This window comes from Pseudophryne corroboree, chromosome 5, assembly GCF_028390025.1.
Source record: "Pseudophryne corroboree isolate aPseCor3 chromosome 5, aPseCor3.hap2, whole genome shotgun sequence".
NCBI classification, from domain to species: Eukaryota; Metazoa; Chordata; class Amphibia; order Anura; family Myobatrachidae; genus Pseudophryne; species Pseudophryne corroboree.
The window spans coordinates 363,086,181-363,111,333 of NC_086448.1; the positions used below are offsets into that span (position 1 = coordinate 363,086,181).

General features: G+C 45.8%; 1 protein-coding gene and 1 pseudogene across 1 annotated transcript in view; both read right to left on the reverse strand.

Moving 5' to 3' along the window:
- LOC134929602 (sodium-dependent neutral amino acid transporter B(0)AT3-like) overlaps positions 1-25,153 on the reverse strand; it is a 484,872-nt gene that overhangs the window by 240,344 nt on the left and 219,375 nt on the right. The gene's annotated exons all lie outside the window — the stretch shown is intronic.
- LOC134930034 (5S ribosomal RNA) lies at positions 943-1,061 on the reverse strand (annotated as a pseudogene).

Here is a 25,153-nt window from a genome sequence, read left to right on the forward strand (position 1 = left end):
GGACTTGTGGATGGAGCCCTGCATTTGCTTTGCCAGAATTCAAGGGTGGTCCATCTGTTGAAATCTGAGCACTACATTTTGGCCACCGTGCTCGATCCTAGGTTTACAGCCTATGTTGTATCTCTCTTTTCAGCAGACACAAGTCTGCAGAGGTACAAAGACCTGCTGATGAGTAAATTGTCAACTCAAGTGGAACGTGACCCGTCAACAGCTCCTCCTTCAATTTCTCCCACCACTGTGGCTGCAAGGAAAAGGATAAGATTTCCTAGCCCACCCGCTGGCGGTGATGCAGGGCATAGAAGAGAAGTTGGATGAGTCTGCACAGGATCACTGAATAAACAGGGTTAATTTTTTATTATTATTACCATAATTGTAGAAAAAAACAACTTCCGGCTATGTTTGTAGAGACAATTCTAATTCAGCACTAGGTTGGTGGTGCTCCCAGACAATAGTTCAGTAAACTACTTGCAAGAAAAGGGGGGACTGATTCCCGTGAAGTACAGGAACCAAGAGAAAAAAGAAAGACTATATGTCTATTCTGGGGCACACTTTGTTAGTTTATGAAAGAAATGTGTATATATATATATATATATATATATATATATATATATATTTTTTTTTTTTTTTTTTTTTTTCATCAGTTAAAATATAAACTTTATTGGTATCACTTTAAAAAGTAAGTGGAGGGCAACAAAAAATATCCACATGTATGGAAGAGTAATAATTACGGTGTTATGGCTCAAATGAGCGAAAATATGTCCAAATGATCAATCTCTCAGTCCTAATAAATTGCAATTGTGTCTTAAATGATATAAAATATACAATAGGAAAAAGAGTGTGCAGCGGGCTCTAACCCTCTTCACTTGTAGAGTGCCTGATGGAAGGTATGTATATAGATGATTACAGTAGTTCTGGGTCCTGTGTCTCATATTTAGATAAAAATACCTGCGGTACCCAGTATTCTCTGGTGATCTCTCACCCAGGTACTGACCTGGCCCCACAGTGCTTGGCTTCCAAGATCAGGAGAGATTGGGCATACTCAGTGTGGTTTGACCGCAGGTGAATATATCATACCTGGTGACACTGGGAGCCCAAAGGTATCTGAACATTTATTTTGACTGTATATTTCCTAAAACCATCAAAGATGCTGGATACTGCAAAGTTGTGTAATTTAGGCAATAAAGAAATGTTGAAATATAGTGGTTGGTAGAGGATCAGATCTATATTTCCAACCACTTCTGCTTTTTGATCATCTGCCTGAGCATCGAATGAAGAAATGAGAGAGTGGTTGCAAAATGACACTGATACTGAAGGAATATAGGGGAACACGTCTGCTGTCCTGTTAAATAGCAGACCTGTGCCCTGTTTACAAACTGCATTGCAGAGCCCCAGGGTTGCCAAACAGGATGAGAGGGAGTTCCAGAAATCCCATGATGATGGAGATATTTCAAAAAAGATTCTTTAGTGAGAGAAGCTGGCAACTTCAAAGAGAAGTTGGTTTATTGCCACAGTATATAATGATGATATGATCTTAAGCAAACGCTGCTTGTTGATGGCAGAAAAAGGAATTTTGATAAATGTTATCAAATAGAAAGGTATCCTGCATTGAGGTCAAAGTAAATAGGAGCCTATAAGGGGCCGTTGATAAATCAAAAATATATGGTACTTTGATAGCAAGGAAAATGGTTACAATTTTACAACTGAAAATAGTTATAACATTGCAAGTATCAGGTGTAAAAATCTAAGTAAGTATGAACCTGTGACAGAACTATTAATGGATCAAATATATGGCACTTTGTCTAATTGTACGGACACTTGTGAGCATAATAAAATTATGCAAGCATTAATGCGGGTCCTGCTAGGTGTTGTGTAATCCAGCAGACTCCTGTATTTGCAGTCAAAATATTAATACTATATAAGACAGGAGTTGACTCTCATACCAAACTCTGATTGCTGTTGTGGTGTTCTGCATGATCTGGGTAGGTTGTAAATAGTATAATTACTGTTCAAATGGTCAGGAGCGAGAAAGAGACAAAAACGGGGTAACGGGGGAAAGAGGAATGACTCCAACAAAAGCCGGAGATTACCGTATAACCTCCTAATTGGTGCTGGAAAGGGAGCCCCCTGGTAGCTGGATGCCGCTGGCCGAAGTTCGTGGTGGTGGGTGAGCCGTGCGGTGAGACGCTGGTATCCGCGGTCCGTCTGACCAGAAGTTCAGAACACCGGAACCGGAAGTGACACACGTTTCGCTCAGGAGAGCTATTTCACTTGTTGGTGATGCAGGGCAGTCAGGAGCAAAAGCTGACATCCGGTCCGGACTGAAGGACCTGCCAATGATTACTGACATATCTACTGTCACTGCATATGATTCTGTCACAATTGAAAAATGGTGGAGGATTATATGAGTGACAGCATCCAAGTAGGCATGTCAGACAGTCCATATGTATACTGGCAGGAAAAAGAGGCAATTTCGATGCCCTTGCACAAACTGGCTTTATTTTACCTAAGTTGCCCCCCCTCAAGTGTGTACTCTGAAAGAGTGTTTAGTGCAGCCGGTAACCTTGTCAGCGATCGGCGTAGGAGGTTACTTGCACAAAATGTGGAGAAGATGATGTTCATCAAAATGAATTATATATTCCTACGCGAAGACCAGCAATTGCCTCCAGAAAGTACAGAGGGACCTGTGATGGTGGATTCCAGTGGGGATGAATTAATACTCTGTGAGGAGGAGGATGTACACAGTGAAAGGGGTGAGGAATCGGAGGATGAGGTCGACATCTTGCATCTGTAGAGCCAGTTTGTGCAAGGAGAGATTGATTGCTTCTTTTTCGGTGGGGGCCCAAACAAACCTGTCATTTCAGCCACAGTCGTGTGGCAGACCCTGTCGCTAAAATGATGGGTTTGTTAAAGTGTGCATGTCCTATTTATACAATATAAGGGTGGGTGGGAGGGCCCAAGGACAATTCCATCTTGCACCTTTTTTTCTTCTTATCATCATGTACTGTTTGGGGACAATTTTTTTTAAGTGCCATCCTGTCTAACACTTCCATATATGTTCAGTGGTACAGCCATTTAATTCCAGTGATTTGGACGAATAATTCCAGTGATTTTCCATTATAATTCCAGTGATTTGGACGTATAATTCCAGTGATTTTGCCATTTAATTCCAGTGTTTTGGATGTATAGTTCCAGTGATTTGGGCGTATAATTCCAGTGGGAATTGTTTGTGTCGCTTGGCTTAGTCATACAGCTACCTCATTGCACTTCTTTGACATCCTTGCATGAGGTGCTGTTTGGGGCCTAGTTTTTGAAAAGTGCCATCCTGTCTGACACTGCCGTATGAGTCCAGGGGTACTTCTGTATTAGTCCAGGGGAACTGCCGTATAAGTCCACCAATTGCAGAATTTTTTAAAAATGACAGGGACGTGCTGGAGATGCTGTAAGTGGACTGAACAATTGCGGCCCACTCTCGACATTCAGCCACTGCATGACACTACTAGATGGGCCAGGTGGTTGTGTCGCTTAGCTTAGTCATACAGCAACCTCAGTTTGAACTTCGACATATAGACTTTTCTCTACGCTGGTTTGCGTCAGAGGCACGTCAAAAAGATCCAGCTCAGATTTTGTGCATTCCATGGATTCGTTGTGTATGAAAGACATGTTTAAAATATATCACCAACCCTCTGCTTCGGATTCCTTTTTTTATTTAAGTTGTGCCTTCCCCGGTTTTTGCTTAAAAGGGGCATGCACCAAGGCGGAAGTTGCGTCGAATGCTTCTGTTTTCTTTTAGCAGCCCTTTTCCATATACAAAGTAAGCTAAATCCATCTTGCTTTGCTTGATTCGCCTCTTGTAGCTTGTCCGATGACGTCTTTTGCGATATTGCGTGTGGCATTCTTCATGTGGGGTTTTGCTAACTCCAGGCATCTTCGGAAAAGCGGCACAGCTTTTCTTAACAGTCTTCGAAAAATGCTGCGTAAACCACAACCATAAGTATATGCACTGCCGTGAAAGCTGGGTAATCCATTACCGGCTTGAGCTTTATAATATTGCGCATAGAGAACAGGATTGCCATAATTTTTAATTGCAACCACCTTTAAAAAAAAATCAGTTTTTCATTGTCTGAAGTGTAGTTTCACGTTCGCTTTCCTAAACTTAAATGCAATGTTCTCGTTCTAGTCGTTCTTTATCTCTATGGCTATCGTGTCAAAATGCGTTTTGTACAGTGGTACGTAATCAGGTTTCTCGTTTCATATAGTGACCATCTCTTGTTACTACCCTTTATTTCAACAGTCCGCAGTAGCGGTACATAACTGTCACCAACCCTGTGGTATTCGATAATGTCTGTGTACACGTACAACGTATATTGACCGCCATTGATGTCTGCGCACGGTTTTAAAAACTTGGTTTTAGGCTTCAACCCCAGTATCCTTGTAAGTTTAGCGCCGGCGTTGATTTGATACAAAGGCTTACTATCGAATGATACTGTTCATTCCAAGGGCTCGTGGCGTAGTGTTAACCCACCCTCCAGTTTATGTCATGGACTTCAGCGTTGATTACCTTGAGTAGCGCATCAATTGTTTCATAAAAGCCGGGTTTCACCCACACGGTCATGACACTCACAGTAGGTCATCCCATTTTGATATTTGCATCATACAATCTTGTACATCCAATTTATTCCATATGTGCTGATATTGTATTTCTGTAAGAGCTTCTTCCCATTCGCCATTTAAGTCTATCGGTTTAGTCAACTTTGTCATATAGTTAGAAATCTTATTTTGCGGAAATGTAGCGGCTAAGGCATTACTTGGCAGTGTTATGTAGAACGATTTATCATCCATCGTCCTCTTTGTTTATATATTTTTGTCTCCGATGCCGCGAACCAACTGTTAAATTTTGCATTGTATCCTCGCCACTTGACTAACGCATATTTCCGACCTCCGACCGTCTTATTTTTTAAAATCTTTTCCACTTTGTAAATCCTGTTATAATTTTTCAGTATGCTTTGAAGCTCTTCAGGGTAAAATCTGCCTGTAAAAGTCTCACTGTAGAGATCCTCCAATGTGTAAAGCGGCTTAAGACCTTTTGTGCTCACGCCTCATATTAAAAATATTTCCTCAGAAAATCTCTGTTCGTAGCCTTTCTGAAATATGTCCTTATATCAGGAAATACGGACGTGGTCATCAATTCCGTAACAAACAGGTGTTTTATTACTTCTAAAGTAATCACCGTATGTCATCTTGAAGACTCTCAAAGAATTAGAGTCCTTCACATTGTTTGGAGCACACTTAATCGTTCTATGGTAAGTGTTATTATAGCTGCGTATGAAGTCTTGTAAAATGTCTATATATCTGTAGGTATTCTTTACCGTGAAATGGCACCACATTTGTGTTTCTAAAGTCCTATTGAAACGCTCTATAACAGCCGCTTTCACATCATTATTGGTTGTGAAATGCTGTACACCATATTTTTCTAATACCTTTTTTAGGACTTTGTTTAGAAATTCTTTACCATTATCGGTTTGTAGCTTCTTCGGCACCTCTCCCTGCTGGAATAATTTTTCAAAATTATTAGCGACTGTTGTGGCAGTTTTAGCAGTCAGACTTTCAGCCCAGGCCCTCTTACTGAATATATCGATGATTGTTAATACATATTTAATATTGTCTTTGTACTTTGACAGGTCTATGAGCGATACCAAATTGCATTGCCACTGTTCATTTATACCCGATACGCAAATCATGTTCCTTTTATAGTTTTTTCTTGCCAGCTTGTGTAACGTATATGTGTCTTGCTCTTGTAACCATTTTCTTACATTGGATCTTTTACATTTATTTCTAACCGATTCATAATATTTATCAATACTGCAAAAACTACCCAGTTTTAATGCGGTGTAATATGCTTCTTTCATCCGATTGTTTTGATGCACGGCATTACGTGACATTCTATTCAAAACAATAATCTTTTGATACAGTTTGATATAACACTCTATAAACTTTATATTAAGTGCTTATCAAAAGGGTAAAAAAGGGGTGGGGCTGGAGGCTTGGTTGGGGGCATGGACCTGTCAAAATCAATTAGTTTGATAAAAAGTTGCTCTGTGTTACAGAGTAATTAACATCTCTACACTGTAGTCTTGGCAAGCTAGCATCTGAATAGACAATCCCAGCACATGGCCAACTCAGCTCACTGATACAGCTAGCCCACATGCTGTGAAAGACACACCCACAGGTTGAATATACCTGAACACTTGAAATCAGAGCTCTCTTTTCTCCTGACTCCCACACTGATGCACACAGCTAAAAAATACTCTCTCAGAAGCATGGACCTTGATACACCTGGGAAGCTTGGGAGTTATTCCCCTGTAAAGCTAAGTATCATACTCTCAATATCACATAGATAAATTGCATAGAATAGTTAAATATGTGTTTGTGGTACAGTAGTTGAGAAACGATTGGCATAGAATAGTAGGTTTGGAAGTACAAATGGCTTGGAGTTGGTGGTGCTTGTGCAGTTATGTGATTGTTGTGTGTTTGTGATAGTACTCTGTGAAATCTGTAATGGTAGTTGGAGCATTAGACAATCTGTAGAATAGCATCTCTGGTATACATTCCTGGTATGGTGATTTATAACAGATTGTAGTGGTTTTATATAGTGCATCTTGCTGAAATATAGAAGTCAACACATACTTCCTTTTGTTACTGTAGTCATATGCTTGTAGCAATGGTATGCTGATATTTGTGGTTACTTGGTGATCTGGTCTTGTGATGGCTCATATGGACAGCATGAGATATGTGGTGATGTAATTAGATGGCTTGGAATTGTAAAATCAGCACATATGCATTATGTTGAAGCTTATACATTTTGGAATATAGTGGAGTCTTATGGTTTCTGCTATGTGACTATGGCATAGCAAAGAATGCCATGTGTTTGAACTTGCAAACTTAAAATGGCTGCTTGCATTCCCTTTTGAACCATATGTTACAGACTTTGGAATCATGGGAGTTTTCCCAAAATGGAGTCTAGCTTCTGTCCCATGTGGTTTGTGGACCATGCAGCCACATGCTGCCCTTCCTCCCCCCCCCCCCACACACACACACACAAACAAACACACACATACATAAACCAAAACCAATCCCCTAAGGTACTTCTGTAAGATATGTATCTTTCCAATATATATCAATAAATCTAGGATTTAGCCGAGTGCTTTGAGAGATATCTCCCCAGTAATGAATACATATATACACACATACACACATTATCACACTTATTTTATCCTGTTTCTTATATAGTTTGAACCTGTAAAACTATTATATGGTGACTTGCATTGTATTTGACCAATACTGTTTAATGATAAAAGTGAATTCTATGAGTAGCAATTGTTTGTTGAAATACATTCTTATGATTTACATTCTATATGGGTGACGTGCATTCTTCTATGAACAGAATATTCCTAATGATTTAAAGAAATATATGTCTAGATGCAACCTCTGCGGGTTTGTTAATAAAAGGTACACAATTAGTGATGAATTATTATAAATAACTAAAGGGTTAAAATTATACATTTGCTTCAAAGATATGAAATATAGTAATATAATACAAGCAATAGAATCAGACAGAGAAAAGGAGGGGAATAGAGAAGGAAAATATATACCCCTTATCATTACCCCTTATCACTCTCTATCGACTTCAATAAGGTAGTCTGTGAGAAAAAGATAATATCATTAGAAGAGATAAAAAAAAATAAGATTTTAAACCTACCGGTAATTCTTTTTTTCGTAGTCCGTAGAGGATGCTGGGGACTCCGTAAGGACCATGGGGATAGACGGGCTCCGCAGGAGACATGGGCACTTTAAGAAAGACTTTAGGTCTGGGTGCGCACTGGCTCCTCCCTCTATGCCCCTCCTCCAGACCTCAGTTAGAGAAACGGTGCCCAGAGGAGACGGACAGTACGAGGAAAGGATTTTTGTTAATCCAAGGGCAAGATTCGTACCAGCCACACCAATCACACCGTATAACTTGTGATATACTAACTAGAGATGAGCGGGTTCGGTTCCTCGGAATCCGAACCCGCCCGAACTTCATGTTTTTTTTCACGGGTCCGAGCGACTCGGATCTTCCCGCCTTGCTCGGTTAACCCGAGCGCGCCCGAACGTCATCATGACGCTGTCGGATTCTCGCGAGGCTCGGATTCTATCGCGAGACTCGGATTCTATATAAGGAGCCGCGCGTCGCCGCCATTTTCACTCGTGCATTGAGATTGATAGGGAGAGGACGTGTCTGGCGTCCTCTCCATTAGAATAGAGATAGATTAGATAGAGAGAGAGAGATTGTGCAGAGTCGCAGACAGAGTTAGTTTACCACAGTCAGTGACCAGTGCAGTTGCTAGTTAACTTTTATTTAATATAATATATCCGTTCACTTCTCTCTGCTATATCCGTTCTCTGCCTGAAAAAAAAAACGATACACAGCACAGTCAGTCACACAGTGTGACTCAGTCTGTGTGCACTCAGCTCAGCCCAGTGTGCTGCACAGTCATCAATGTATAAATTAAAAGCTTATAATTAATTGTGGGGGAGACTGGGGAGCACTGCAGGTTGTTAGCAGGAGCCAGGAGTACAATTATATTAATTAACAGTGCACACTTTTGCTGCAGGAGTGGTGACCAGTGCCTGACCACCAGTATAGTATTGTTGTATACTACTAATATCTCTTTAAATATCAACCAGTCTATATTAGCAGCAGACACAGTACAGTGCGGTAGTTCACGGCTGTGGCTACCTCTGTGTCGGCACACGGCAGGCAGTCCGTCCGACCAGAATTGTATTATTTATTATTATATACCTACCACCTAACCGTGGTTTTTTTTTCATTCTTTATACCGTCATAGTGTCATCCTAATTGTTACGAGTATACTACTATCTCTTTATCAACCAGTGTACAGTGCGGTAGTTCACGGCTGTGGCTACCTCTGTGTCGGCACACGGCAGGCAGTCCGTCCGACCAGAATTGTATTATTTATTATTATATACCTACCACCTAACCGTGGTTTTTTTTTTTCATTCTTTATACCGTCATAGTGTCATCCTAATTGTTACGAGTATACTACTATCTCTTTATCAACCAGTGTACAGTGCGGTAGTTCACGGCTGTGGCTACCTCTGTGTCGGCACACGGCAGGCAGTCCGTCCGACCAGAATTGTATTATTTATTATTATATACCTACCACCTAACCGTGGTTTTTTTTTTCATTCTTTATACCGTCATAGTGTCATCCTAATTGTTACGAGTATACTACTATCTCTTTATCAACCAGTGTACAGTGCGGTAGTTCACGGCTGTGGCTACCTCTGTGTCGGCACACGGCAGGCAGTCCGTCCGACCAGAATTGTATTATTTATTATTATATACCTACCACCTAACCGTGTTTTTTTTTTCATTCTTTATACCGTCATAGTGTCATCCTAATTGTTACGAGTATACTACTATCTCTTTATCAACCAGTGTACAGTGCGGTAGTTCACGGCTGTGGCTACCTCTGTGTCGGCACACGGCAGGCAGTCCGTCCGACCAGAATTGTATTATTTATTATTATATACCTACCACCTAACCGTGGTTTTTTTTTCATTCTTTATACCGTCATAGTGTCATCCTAATTGTTACGAGTATACTACTATCTCTTTATCAACCAGTGTACAGTGCGGTAGTTCACGGCTGTGGCTACCTCTGTGTCGGCACACGGCAGGCAGTCCGTCCGACCAGAATTGTATTATTTATTATTATATACCTACCACCTAACCGTGTTTTTTTTTTTCATTCTTTATACCGTCATAGTGTCATCCTAATTGTTACGAGTATACTACTATCTCTTTATCAACCAGTGTACAGTGCGGTAGTTCACGGCTGTGGCTACCTCTGTGTCGGCACACGGCAGGCAGTCCGTCCGACCAGAATTGTATTATTTATTATTATATACCTACCACCTAACCGTGGTTTTTTTTTTCATTCTTTATACCGTCATAGTGTCATCCTAATTGTTACGAGTATACTACTATCTCTTTATCAACCAGTGTACAGTGCGGTAGTTCACGGCTGTGGCTACCTCTGTGTCGGCACACGGCAGGCAGTCCGTCCGACCAGAATTGTATTATTTATTATTATATACCTACCACCTAACCGTGGTTTTTTTTTTCATTCTTTATACCGTCATAGTGTCATCCTAATTGTTACGAGTATACTACTATCTCTTTATCAACCAGTGTACAGTGCGGTAGTTCACGGCTGTGGCTACCTCTGTGTCGGCACACGGCAGGCAGTCCGTCCGACCAGAATTGTATTATTTATTATTATATACCTACCACCTAACCGTGGTTTTTTTTTTCATTCTTTATACCGTCATAGTGTCATCCTAATTGTTACGAGTATACTACTATCTCTTTATCAACCAGTGTACAGTGCGGTAGTTCACGGCTGTGGCTACCTCTGTGTCGGCAGTCGGCAGGCAGTCCGTCCATCCATAATTGTATTATTATTATAATATATACCACCTAACCGTGGTTTTTTTTTCATTCTTTATACCGTCGTCATAGTGTCATACTAGTTGTTACGAGTATACTACTATCTCTTTATCAACCAGTGTACAGTGCGGTAGTTCACGGCTGTGGCTACCTCTGTGTCGGCAGTCGGCAGGCAGTCCGTCCATCCATAATTGTATTATTATTATAATATATACCACCTAACCGTGGTTTTTTTTTCATTCTTTATACCGTCGTCATAGTGTCATACTAGTTGTTACGAGTATACTACTATCTCTTTATCAACCAGTGTACAGTGCGGTAGTTCACGGCTGTGGCTACCTCTGTGTCGGCAGTCGGCAGGCAGTCCGTCCATCCATAATTGTATTATTATTATAATATATACCACCTAACCGTGGTTTTTTTTCCATTCTTTATACCGTCGTCATAGTGTCATACTAGTTGTTACGAGTATACTACTATCTCTTTATCAACCAGTGTACAGTGCGGTAGTTCACGGCTGTGGCTACCTCTGTGTCGGCAGTCGGCAGGCAGTCCGTCCATCCATAATTGTATTATTATTATAATATATACCACCTAACCGTGGTTTTTTTATACCACCTAACCGTGGCAGTCCGTCCATAATTGTATACTAGTATCCAATCCATCCATCTCCATTGTTTACCTGAGGTGCCTTTTAGTTCTGCCTATAAAATATGGAGAACAAAAAAGTTGAGGTTCCAAAATTAGGGAAAGATCAAGATCCACTTCCACCTCGTGCTGAAGCTGCTGCCACTAGTCATGGCCGAGACGATGAAATGCCAGCAACGTCGTCTGCCAAGGCCGATGCCCAATGTCATAGTACAGAGCATGTCAAATCCAAAACACCAAATATCAGAAAAAAAAGGACTCCAAAACCTAAAATAAAATTGTCGGAGGAGAAGCGTAAACTTGCCAATATGCCATTTACCACACGGAGTGGCAAGGAACGGCTGAGGCCCTGGCCTATGTTCATGGCTAGTGGTTCAGCTTCACATGAGGATGGAAGCACTCAGCCTCTCGCTAGAAAACTGAAAAGACTCAAGCTGGCAAAAGCACCGCAAAGAACTGTGCGTTCTTTGAAATCCCAAATCCACAAGGAGAGTCCAATTGTGTCGTTTGCGATGCCTGACCTTCCCAACACTGGACGTGAAGAGCATGCGCCTTCCACTATTTGCATGCCCCCTGCAAGTGCTGGAAGGAGCACCCGCAGTCCAGTTCCTGATAGTCAGATTGAAGATGTCAGTGTTGAAGTACACCAGGATGAGGAGGATATGGGTGTTGCTGGCGCTGGGGAGGAAATTGACCAGGAGGATTCTGATGGTGAGGTGGTTTGTTTAAGTCAGGCACCCGGGGAGACACCTGTTGTCCGTGGGAGGAATATGGCCGTTGACATGCCAGGTGAAAATACCAAAAAAATCAGCTCTTCGGTGTGGAGGTATTTCACCAGAAATGCGGACAACAGGTGTCAAGCCGTGTGTTCCCTTTGTCAAGCTGTAATAAGTAGGGGTAAGGACGTTAACCACCTCGGAACATCCTCCCTTATACGTCACCTGCAGCGCATTCATAATAAGTCAGTGACAAGTTCAAAAACTTTGGGTGACAGCGGAAGCAGTCCACTGACCAGTAAATCCCTTCCTCTTGTAACCAAGCTCACGCAAACCACCCCACCAACTCCCTCAGTGTCAATTTCCTCCTTCCCCAGGAATGCCAATAGTCCTGCAGGCCATGTCACTGGCAAGTCTGACGAGTCCTTTCCTGCCTGGGATTCCTCCGATGCATCCTTGCGTGTAACGCCTACTGCTGCTGGCGCTGCTGTTGTTGCCGCTGGGAGTCGATGGTCATCCCAGAGGGGAAGTCGTAAGCCCACTTGTACTACTTCCAGTAAGCAATTGACTGTTCAACAGTCCTTTGCGAGGAAGATGAAATATCACAGCAGTCATCCTACTGCAAAGCGGATAACTGAGTCCTTGACAACTATGTTGGTGTTAGACGTGCGTCCGGTATCCGCCGTTAGTTCACAGGGAACTAGACAATTTATTGAGGCAGTGTGCCCCCGTTACCAAATACCATCTAGGTTCCACTTCTCTAGGCAGGCGATACCGAGAATGTACACGGACGTCAGAAAAAGACTCACCAGTGTCCTAAAAAATGCAGTTGTACCCAATGTCCACTTAACCACGGACATGTGGACAAGTGGAGCAGGGCAGGGTCAGGACTATATGACTGTGACAGCCCACTGGGTAGATGTATGGACTCCCGCCGCAAGAACAGCAGCGGCGGCACCAGTAGCAGCATCTCGCAAACGCCAATTCTTTCCTAGGCAGGCTACGCTTTGTATCACCGCTTTCCAGAATACGCACACAGCTGAAAACCTCTTACGGCAACTGAGGAAGATCATCGCGGAATGGCTTACCCCAATTGGACTCTCCTGTGGATTTGTGGCATCGGACAACGCCAGCAATATTGTGTGTGCATTAAATATGGGCAAATTCCAGCACGTCCCATGTTTTGCACATACCTTGAATTTGGTGGTGCAGAATTTTTTAAAAAACGACAGGGGCGTGCAAGAGATGCTGTCGGTGGCCAGAAAAATTGCGGGACACTTTCGGCGTACAGGCACCACGTACAGAAGACTGGAGCACCACCAAAAACTACTGAACCTGCCCTGCCATCATCTGAAGCAAGAAGTGGTAACGAGGTGGAATTCAACCCTCTATATGCTTCAGAGGTTGGAGGAGCAGCAAAAGGCCATTCAAGCCTATACAATTGAGCACGATATAGGAGATGGAATGCACCTGTCTCAAGTGCAGTGGAGAATGATTTCAACGTTGTGCAAGGTTCTGATGCCCTTTGAACTTGCCACACGTGAAGTCAGTTCAGACACTGCCAGCCTGAGTCAGGTCATTCCCCTCATCAGGCTTTTGCAGAAGAAGCTGGAGGCATTGAAGAAGGAGCTAACACGGAGCGATTCCGCTAGGCATGTGGGACTTGTGGATGCAGCCCTTAATTCGCTTAACAAGGATTCACGGGTGGTCAATCTGTTGAAATCAGAGCACTACATTTTGGCCACCGTGCTCGATCCTAGATTTAAAGCCTACCTTGGATCTCTCTTTCCGGCAGACACAGGTCTGCTGGGGTTGAAAGACCTGCTGGTGACAAAATTGTCAAGTCAAGCGGAACGCGACCTGTCAACATCTCCTCCTTCACATTCTCCCGCAACTGGGGGTGCGAGGAAAAGGCTCAGAATTCCGAGCCCACCCGCTGGCGGTGATGCAGGGCAGTCTGGAGCGACTGCTGATGCTGACATCTGGTCCGGACTGAAGGACCTGACAACGATTACGGACATGTCGTCTACTGTCACTGCATATGATTCTCTCAACATTGATAGAATGGTGGAGGATTATATGAGTGACCGCATCCAAGTAGGCACGTCACACAGTCCGTACTTATACTGGCAGGAAAAAGAGGCAATTTGGAGGCCCTTGCACAAACTGGCTTTATTCTACCTAAGTTGCCCTCCCACAAGTGTGTACTCCGAAAGAGTGTTTAGTGCCGCCGCTCACCTTGTCAGCAATCGGCGTACGAGGTTACATCCAGAAAATGTGGAGAAGATGATGTTCATTAAAATGAATTATAATCAATTCCTCCGCGGAGACATTGACCAGCAGCAATTGCCTCCACAAAGTACACAGGGAGCTGAGATGGTGGATTCCAGTGGGGACGAATTGATAATCTGTGAGGAGGGGGATGTACACGGTGATATATCGGAGGGTGAAGATGAGGTGGACATCTTGCCTCTGTAGAGCCAGTTTGTGCAAGGAGAGATTAATTGCTTCTTTCTCTATCGTCCTAAGTGGATGCTGGGGTTCCTGAAAGGACCATGGGGAATAGCGGCTCCGCAGGAGACAGGGCACAAAAAAGTAAAGCTTTTACCAGATCAGGTGGTGTGCACTGGCTCCTCCCCCTATGACCCTCCTCCAGACTCCAGTTAGATTTTGTGCCCGAACGAGAAGGGTGCAATCTAGGTGGCTCTCCTAAAGAGCTGCTTAGAGAAAGTTTAGCTTAGGTTTTTTACTTTACAGTGAGTCCTGCTGGCAACAGGATCACTGCAACGAGGGACTTAGGGGAGAAGTAGTGAACTCACCTGCGTGCAGAGTGGATTTGCTGCTTGGCTACTGGACACTAGCTCCAGAGGGACGATCACAGGTACAGCCTGGATGGTCACCGGAGCCGCGCCGCCGGCCCCCTTGCAGACGCTGAAGAGAGAAGAGGTCCAAAATCGGCGGCTGAAGACTCCTGAGTCTTCATAAAGGTAGCGCACAGCACTGCAGCTGTGCGCCATTTTCCTCTCAGCACACTTCACACAACAGTCACTGAGGGTGCAGAGCGCTGGGGGGGGCGCTCTGAGAGGCAAATAAAAACCTTATTAGAGGCAAAAAATACCTCACATATAGCCCACAGAGGCTATATGGAGATATTTAACCCCTGCCTAACTTCAAAAATAGCGGGAGACGAGCCCGCCGAAAAAGGGGCGGGGCCTATCTCCTCAGCACACAGCGCCATTTTCTCTCACAGAAAAGCTGGAGAGAAGGCTCCCAGGCTCTCCCCTGCACTGCACTACAGAAACAGGGTTAAAACAGAGAGGGGGGGCACTGATTTTGGCGATATTGTATATATATAAAAGATGCTATAAGGGAGAAACACTTATATAAGGTTGTCCCTATATAATTATAGCGTTTTTGGTGTGTGCTGGCAGACTCTCCCTCTGTCTCCCCAAAGGGCTAGTGGGTCCTGTCCTCTGTCAGAGCATTCCCGGTGTGTGTGCTGTGTGTCGGTACGTGTGTGTCGACATGTATGAGGACGATGTTGGTGAGGAGGCGGAGAAATTGCCTGTAATGGTGATGTCACTCTCTAGGGAGTCGACACCGGAATGGATGGCTTATTTAGAGAATTACGTGAGAATGTCAACACGCTGCAAGGTCGGTTGACGACATGAGACGGCCGACAATCTATTAGGACCGGTCCAGGCGTCTCAGAAACACCGTCAGGGGTTTTTAAAAACGCCCATTTACCTCAGTCGGTCGACACAGACACAGACACGGACACTGAATACAGTGTCGACGGTGAATAAACAAACGTATTTCTCATTAGGGCCACACGTTAAGGGCAATGAAGGAGGTGTTACGTGTTTCTGATACTACAAGTACCACAAGAAAGGGTATTATGTGGGAGTGAAAAAACTACCTGTAGTTTTTCCTGAATCAGATAAAATAAAATGAAGTGTGTGATGATGCGTAGGGTTATCCCGATAGCAAATATTGGCGTTATACCCTTTCCCGCCAGAAATTAGGGTACGTTGGGAAACACCCCTTAGGGTGATAAGGCGCTCACACGCTTATCAAGTGGCGTTACCGTCTCCAGATACGGCCGCCCTCAAGGAGCCAGCTGATAGGAAGCTGGAAAAATATCCTACAAAGTATATACACACATACGGTGGTTATACTGCGACCAGCGATCGCCATCAGCCTGGAGATGCAGTGCTGGGTTGGCTTGGTCGGATTCCCTGACTGAAAATATTTTATTCATGTAGAGCATTTAATAGGATGCATTCTATATATATGTATGTGAGATGCACAGAGGGATATTTGCTCTCTGGCATCAAGATAAGTGCGTTGTCCATATCTCCCAGAAGATGTCAGGGACACGACAGTGGTCAGGTGATACAGATCCCATACGGCAGATGGAAGTATTGCTGTATAAAGGGAAGGAGTTATTTGGGGGTCGGTCCATCGGACCTGGGGACCACAGCAACAGCTGGGAAATCCAACCTTTTTTACCCCAAGTTACATCTCAGCTAAAAAAGACACCGTCTTTTCAGCCTCAATCTTTCCTTTCCCATGAGGGCATGCAGGCAAAAGGCCAGTCATATCTGCCCAGACATAGAGGTAAGGGAAGTAGACTGCAGCAGGCAGCCCTTTCCCAGGAAAAGAAGCCCTCCACCGCGTCTGCCAAGTCCTCAGCATGACGCTGGGGCCGTGCAAGCGGACTCAAGGTGGGGGGGTAGTCTCAAGAGTCTCAGGGCGCAGTGGGATCACTCGCAAGTTGACCCCTAGATCGTACGAGTATTATCCCAGGGGTAAAGATTGGAGAGTCGAGACATCTTCTCCTCGCAGGTTCCTGAAGTCTGCTTTACCAACGGCTCCCTCCGACAGGGAGGCAGCATTGGAAACAATTCACAAGCTGTATATCCAGCAGGTGATAATCAAAGTACCCCTCCTACGACAAGGAAAAGGGTATTATTTTTCCACACTATATTGTGGTACTGAAGCCAGACGGCTTGGTGACACATAGTCTAAATCTAAAATGTTTTGAACACTTACATAAAAGGTTCAAATCGAGATAAAGTCACTCAGAGCAGTGATAGCGAACCGGAAAAAAGGGGACTATATGGTGTCCCTGGACATCAAGGATTACCTCCATGTCCAAATTTTGTCCTTCTCATCAAGGGTACCTCTGGTTCGTGGTACAGAACTGTCAATATCAGTTTCAGACGATGCCGTTTGAATTATCCACGGCACCCCGGGCCTTTTTACCAAGGTAATGGCCGAAAAGATGTTTCTTCAAAGAAAAAAGGCATCTAAATTATCCCTTACTTGCACGACCTAAAAAGGGCAAGTTCCAGAGAACAGTTGGAGGTCGGAAGAGCACTATCTAAAGTAGTTCTTCGACGGCACGACTGGATTCTAAATATTCCAAGAATCGCAGCTGTTTTCCGACGATACGTCTGCTGTTCCTAGGGATGATTCTGGACACGGTTCAGAAAAAGGTTTTTCTTCCCGAGGAAAAAGCCAAGGAGTTATCCGACCTGTCAGGAACCTCCTAAAACCAGGAAAGGTGTCTGTACATCAATGCACAAGAGTCCTGGGAAAAATGGTGGCTTTTTACGAAGCAATTCCATTCGGCAGATTCCATGCAAGAATTTTCCAAAGGGATCTGTTGGACAAATGGTCAGGGTCGCATCCTCAGATGCACCTGCGAATAACCCTGTCGCCAAGGACAAGGGTATATCTTCTGTGGTGGTTGCAAAAGGCTCATCTATTGGAGGGCCGCAGATTCGGCATACAGGATTTGATCCTGGTGACCACGGACGCCAGCCTGAGAGGTTGGGGAGCAGTCACACAAGGAAGAAACTTCCAGGGGGTATGGACGAACCTGGAAAAGTCTCTTCACATAAACATTCTGGTACTAAGAGCAATCTAAAATGCTCTAAGCCAGGCGGAACCACTCCTGCAAGGAAAACCGGTGTTGATTCAGTCGGACAACATCACGGCGGTCGCCCATGTAAACAGACAGGGCGGCACAAGAAGCAGGAGTGCAATGGCAGAAGCTGCCAAGATTCTTCGCTGGGCGGAGAATCACGTAATAGCACTGTCAGCAAACTGGGAAGCAGACTTCCTCAGCAGACACGATATTCACCCGGGAGAGGGGGGTCTTCATCCAGAAGTCTTCCACATGCTAATAAACTGTTGGGAAAGACCAATGGTAGACATGATGGCGTCTCGCCTCAACAAGAAACTGGACAAGTATTGCGCCAGGTCAAGAGATCCACAGGCAATAGCTGTGGACGCACTGGTAACACCTTGGGTGTACAAATCAGTATATGTGTTTCCTCCTCTGCCTCTCATACCAAAGGTATTGAAGATTATACGGTGAGGAGGAGTAAGAACAATACTAGTGGCTCCGGATTGGCCAAGAAGGACTTGGTACCCGGAACTTCAAGAGTTGGTCACGGACGACCCGTGCCCTCTACTTCTGAGAAGGGACCTGCTACAACAGGGTCCCTGTCTCTTTCAAGACTTACCGCGGCTGCGTTTGACGGCATGGCGGTTGAACGCCAGATCCTAAAAGGGAAAGGCATTCCAGAAGAAGTCATTCCTACCTTGATTAAGGCAAGGAAGGAAGTCACCGCGAAACATTATCACCGCATTTGGCGAAAATATGTCGCGTGGTGCGAGGATCGGAGTGTTCCGACGGAGGAATTTCAACTGGGTCGTTTCCTACATTTCCTACAATCAGGATTGTCTATGGGTCTCAAATTGAGATCTATTAAGGTTCAAATTTCGGCCCTGTCAATATTCTTCCAAAAAGAATTGGCCTCAGTTCCTGAGGTACAGACTTTTGTTAAAGGAGTACTGCATATACAGCCTCCTGTGGTGCCTCCGGTGGCACCGTGGGATCTAAATGTAGTTTTAGATTTCCTCAAATCCCATTGGTTTGAACCATTGAAAAAGGTGGATTTTAAATATCTCACATGGAAAGTGACTATGCTACTGGCCCTGGCTTCCGCCAGGAGAGTATCTGAATTGGCGGCTTTATCTTATAAAAGCCCTTATCTAATCTTCCATTCGGATAGGGCAGAACTGAGGACTCGTCCGCATTTTCTCCCTAAGGTGGTATCAGCGTTTCACCTGAACCAACCTATTGTGGTGCCTGCGGCCACTGGCGACTTGGAGGACTCCAAGTTGTTGGACGTTGTCAGAGCCTTAAAAATATACATTTCAAGGACGGCTGAAGTCAGAAAATCTGACTCGCTGTTGATACTATATGCACCCAACAAGTTGGGTGCCCCTGCTTCTAAGCAGACGATTGCTCGTTGGATTTGTAACACAATTCAACTTGCTCATTCTGTGGCAGGCCTGCCACAGCCTAAATCTGTTAAGGCCCATTCCACAAGGAAGGTGGGCTCATCTTGGGCGGCTGCCCGAGGGGTCTCGGCATTACAATTCTGCCGAGCAGCTACGTGGTCGGGGGAAAACACGTTTGTAAAATTCTACAAATTTGATACCCTGGCAAAAGAGGACTTGGAATTCTCTCATTCGGTGCTGCAGAGTCATCCGCACTCTCCCGCCCGTTTGGGAGCTTTGGTATAATCCCCATGGTCCTTTCAGGAACCCCAGCATCCACTTAGGACGATAGAGAAAATAAGAATTTACTTACCGATAATTCTATTTCTCGGAGTCCGTAGTGGATGCTGGGCGCCCATCCCAAGTGCGGATTATCTGCAATACTGTACATAGTTATTGTTAACAAATTCGGGTTATATTGTTAAGGAGCCATCTTTAAGAGGCTCTTTCTGTTATCATACTGTTAACTGGGTTTAGATCACAAGTTGTACGGTGTGATTGGTGTGGCTGGTATGAGTCTTACCCGGGATTCAAATTGCCTCCCTTATTGTGTACGCTCGTCCGGGCACAGTACCTAACTGGAGTCTGGAGGAGGGTCATAGGGGGAGGAGCCAGTGCACACCACCTGATCTGGTAAAAGCTTTACTTTTTTGTGCCCTGTCTCCTGCGGAGCCGCTATTCCCCATGGTCCTTTCAGGAACCCCAGCATCCACTACGGACTCCGAGAAATAGAATTATCGGTAAGTAAATTCTTATTTTTTTGGGGGGGGTCCAAACCAACCCGTCATATCAGTCACAGTCGTGTGGCAGACCCTGTCACTGAAATGATGGGTTGGTTAAAGTGTGCATGTCCTGTTTTGTTTATACAACATAAGGGTGGGTGGGAGGGCCCAAGGATAATTCCATCTTGCACCTCTTTTTTCTTTTCTTTTTCTTTGCATCATGTGCTGATTGGGGAGGGTTTTTTGGAAGGGACATCCTGCGTGACACTGCAGTGCCACTCCTAGATGGGCCCGGTGTTTGTGTCGGCCACTAGGGTCGCTAATCTTACTCACACAGTCAGCTACCTCATTGCGCCTCTTTTTTTCTTTGCGTCATGTGCTGTTTGGGGAGGGTTTTTTGGAAGGGACATCCTGCGTGACACTGCAGTGCCACTCCTAGATGGGCCCGGTGTTTGTGTCGGCCACTAGGGTCGCTAATCTTACTCACACAGTCAGCTACCTCATTGCGCCTCTTTTTTTCTTTGCGTCATGTGCTGTTTGGGGAGGGTTTTTTGGAAGGGACATCCTGCGTGACACTGCAGTGCCACTCCTAGATGTGCCCGGTGTTTGTGTCGGCCACTAGGGTCGCTAATCTTACTCACACAGCTACCTCATTGCGCCTCTTTTTTTCTTTGCGTCATGTGCTGTTTGGGGAGGGTTTTTTGGAAGGGCCATCCTGCGTGACACTGCAGTGCCACTCCTAGATGGGCCCGGTGTTTGTGTCGGCCACTAGGGTCGCTTATCTTACTCACACAGCGACCTCGGTGCAAATTTTAGGACTAAAAATAATATTGTGAGGTGTGATGTGTTCAGAATAGGCTGAAAATGAGTGTAAATTATGTTTTTTGAGGTTAATAATACTTTGGGATCAAAATTACCCCCAAATTCTATGATTTAAGCTGTTTTTTAGGGTTTTTTGAAAAAAACACCCGAATCCAAAACACACCCGAATCCGACAAAAAAAATTCGGTGAGGTTTTGCCAAAACGCGGTCGAACCCAAAACACGGCCGCGGAACCGAACCCAAAACCAAAACACAAAACCCGAAAAATTTCCGGCGCTCATCTCTAATACTAACCAGTTAACAGTATGAAAACAACATAGCATCAGTCCAAGACCGATGAAAACTATAACATAACCCTTATGTAAGCAAAACTATATACAAGTCTTGCAGAATTAGTCCGCACTTGGGAAGGGCGCCCAGCATCCTCTACGGACTACGAGAAAAAGATTTACCGGTAGGTTTAAAATCTTATTTTCTCTTACATCCTAGAGGATGCTGGGGACTCCGTAAGGACCATGGGGATTATACCAAAGCTCCCAAACGGGCGGGAGAGTGCGGATGACTCTGCAGCACCGATTGAGCAAACAGGAGGTCCTCCTCAGCCAGGGTCTCACACTTATAGAACTTTGCAAAGATGTTTGAACCCGACCAAGTAGCTCGGCACAGCTGTAGTGCCGAGACCCCTCGGGCAGCCGCCCAAGATGAATGTAAAACAGAAAAATACAGTCTCACTTTCTGCGCTCCAAATGTCCCCTTGTTTTAAACGATCCTCACAGCGATGTCATATTTGTTCATAAAATAAAGAAGAAAAATTTATCATAGTGTAATCCTGTAAAGCATAAAAGTTCTTTCCACTGTGATGGGGAGAACTAAGTGATGAAGATGGTCCCACAAAAGAAATGAACCGTCCACCTTCTTATGGGGTCACCCAAAGTGATGCCGTGAAGATACGGTAATAGATTCTTACACGTATGCTTACTTGGAAATAGAGGATGGAAAGCACATAAAGGTTTCTTTTCCGTGTGGGGTTTTTCTCTGTGACACCGTATATACAGTGTAAATACCACTCATATGATGAGTATGCAATTAGAAAAGAGAAGAAAGGTGGGAAGCTAATTAGGGCCGGAAAAACCTCCTTTTATTAAAATATGAATAAAAACATAAATAGACAACCAGCCATACCAAATGGGGGGCAGAGATGGAAATCAATTGACATGTAGTGATCCGGATATCATAAATGTCATATGCTCCCTTCAATAGATGTACTGGTTTAGGACATCAATATAGCACTGTATCGTATCAACGCGTTTCGACGCTCTGCGGCGTCTTTGTCAAGATTTAACAGTGTGTTTCACACCAGTATGCAGCCTCTCCTGCATTAACGAATATGGTAAAAACCAGGATACAAAAAACAAAACAAAAACAGATAGAATATAATTTGAAGTTTCCAATTAGCTTCATTAGTCACACCAGCTCCCCGCACACACTACACTACCCCTAACCCTGAACCCGCTTCCCGTACACACTATACTACCCCTAACCCTGCACCCGCTCCCCGTACACACTATACTACCCCTAACCCTGCACCCGCTCCCCGTACACACTATACTACCCCTAACCCTGCACCAGCTCCCCGCACACACTACACTACCCCTAACCCTGCACCCGCTCCCCGTACACACTATACTACCCCTAACCCTGCATCCGCTCCCCGTACACACTACACTACCCCTAACCCTGCACCCGCTCCCCGTACACACTACCCTACCCCTAACCCTGCACCCGCTCCCCGTACACACTATACTACCCCTAACCCTGCATCTGCTCCCCACACACACTACACTACCCCTAACCCTGCACCAGCTCCCCGTACACACTATACTACCCCTAACCCTGCATCCGCTCCCCACACACACTACACTACCCCTAACCCTGCACCCGCTCCCCGTACACACTATACTACCCCTAATCCTGCACCCGCTCCCCGTACACACTATACTACCCCTAACCCTGCACCCGCTCCCCGTACACACTGCACTACCCCTAATCCTGCACCCGCTCCCCGTACACGCTATACTACCCCTAACCCTGCACCCGCTCCCCGTACACCCTACACTAACCCTAACCCTGCTCCCGCTCCCCGTACACACTACACTACCCCTAACCCTGCACCCGCTCCCCGTACACACTACACTACCCCTAACCCTGCACCAGCTCCCCGTACACACTACACTACCCCTAATCCTGCACCAGCTCCCCGTACACACTACACTACCCCTAACCCTGCACCCGCTTCCCGTACACACTACACTACCCCTAACCCTGCACCAGCTCCCCTTACACACTACACTACCCTTAATCCTGCACCAGCTCCCCGTACACGCTATACTACCCCTAACCCTGCATCCGCTCCCCACACACACTACACTACCCCTAACCCTGCACCCACTCCCCGTACACAGTATACTACCCCTAATCCTGCACCCGCTCCCCATACACACTATACTACCCCTAACCCTGCACCAGCTCCCCGTACACACTACACTACCCTTAATCCTGCACCAGCTCCCCGTACACACTACACTACCCCTAACCCTGCACCCGCTCCCCGTACACACTACACTACCCCTAACCCTGCACCCGCTCCCCGTACACACTACCCCTAACTCTGCACCCGCTCCCCGTACACACTACAGTACCCCTAATCCTGCACCAGCTCCCCATACACACTACCCCTAACTCTGCACCCGCTCCCCGTACACACTACACTACCCCTAACCCTGCACCCGTGCCCCGTACACACTACACCACTCCCTACCCTGCACCTGCTCCTCACACACACTACCCCTAACCCTGCTGGGGGCGTAATAATGAGCAATAGGGGCATGGTCACCTATGTAATCTGTGAAGGGTGGGTCAGGGTGACAGGGATACAGTGTGGGTGGGATACAGTGTGGGTGGGATACAGTGTGGGAGGGATACAGTGCGGGAGGGATACAGTGTGGGTGGGATACAGTGCGGGAGGGATACAGTGCGGGAGGGATACAGTGTGGGTGGGATACAGTGTGGGTGGGATACAGTGCGGGAGGGATACAGTGCGGGTGGGATACAGTGTGGGTGGGATACAGTGCGGGTGGGATACAGTGCGGGTGGGATACAGTGCGGGTGGGATACAGTACGGGAGGGATACAGTGTGGGTGGGATACAGTGTGGGTGGGATACAGTGCGGGAGGGATACAGTGCGGGAGGGATACAGTGTGGGTGGGATACAGTGTGGGAGGGATACAGTGTGGGAGGTGTGGGTGGGATACAGTGCGGGAGGGATACAGTGTGGGTGGGATACAGTGTGGGTGGGATACAGTGCGGGAGGGATACAGTGTGGGTGGGAGAAACAGTGTGGGTGGGATACAGTGTGGGTGGGATACAGTGCGGGAGGGATACAGTGTGGGTGGGATACAGTGTGGGTGGGATACAGTGTTGGTGGGATACAGTGCGGGAGGGATACAGTAGCGGGAGGGATACAGTGTGGGAGGGATACAGTGTGGGTGGGATACAGTGCGGGAGGGATACAGTGCGGGAGGGATACAGTGCGGGAGGGATACAGTGTGGGTGGGATACAGTGCGGGAGGGATACAGTGCGGGAGGGATACAGTGCGGGAGGGATACAGTGCGGGTGGGATACAGTGTGGGTGGGATACAGTGCGGGAGGGATACAGTGTGGGTGGGATACAGTGTGGGTGGGATACAGTGCGGGAGGGATACAGTGTGGGAGGGATACAGTGTGGGTGGGATACAGTGCGGGTGGGATACAGTGCGGGAGGGATACAGTGCGGGAGGGATACAGTGTGGGTGGGATACAGTGTGGGAGGGATACAGTGTGGGTGGGATACAGTGCAGGTCTGATACAGATGCTCTCCCCCGACGCACACCTGATTTAAATTGTAGAGCGTTATGCTGTGCGTTGGTGGGCACAGAGGGGAGGACGTTGGTCTCAGGCAGCAATTGGATGAGATCGCTGCCAGCGGTGAGAGACTGACTGCACAGCACGTCCTGCAGGGCCCACTCATTTTTTAAAACAGGGTCAAAACTGCCTATCACTGAATCTCTGATATCACATGCTTCTTTTCTAATCTCTCACAGTATCTTTCTTTACTTTTCTAACATAACTTAATCACCTACCTGTCTATCTCAGGTGCATTACTGTTACTCAACTGCACTCATTCCTTACATTCCACCTCTCACTCTCCCTCCCATGTTACTTCTCTCTCTCTTACCTTTTCCTGCCTCTGCTCAGTATAGTAGTGTGTGACATGGCTGGCAGCAGTGTCGAGTCCTGGCCCCGCCCCCTACACGATGTCATGCAGTGGGCGGAGC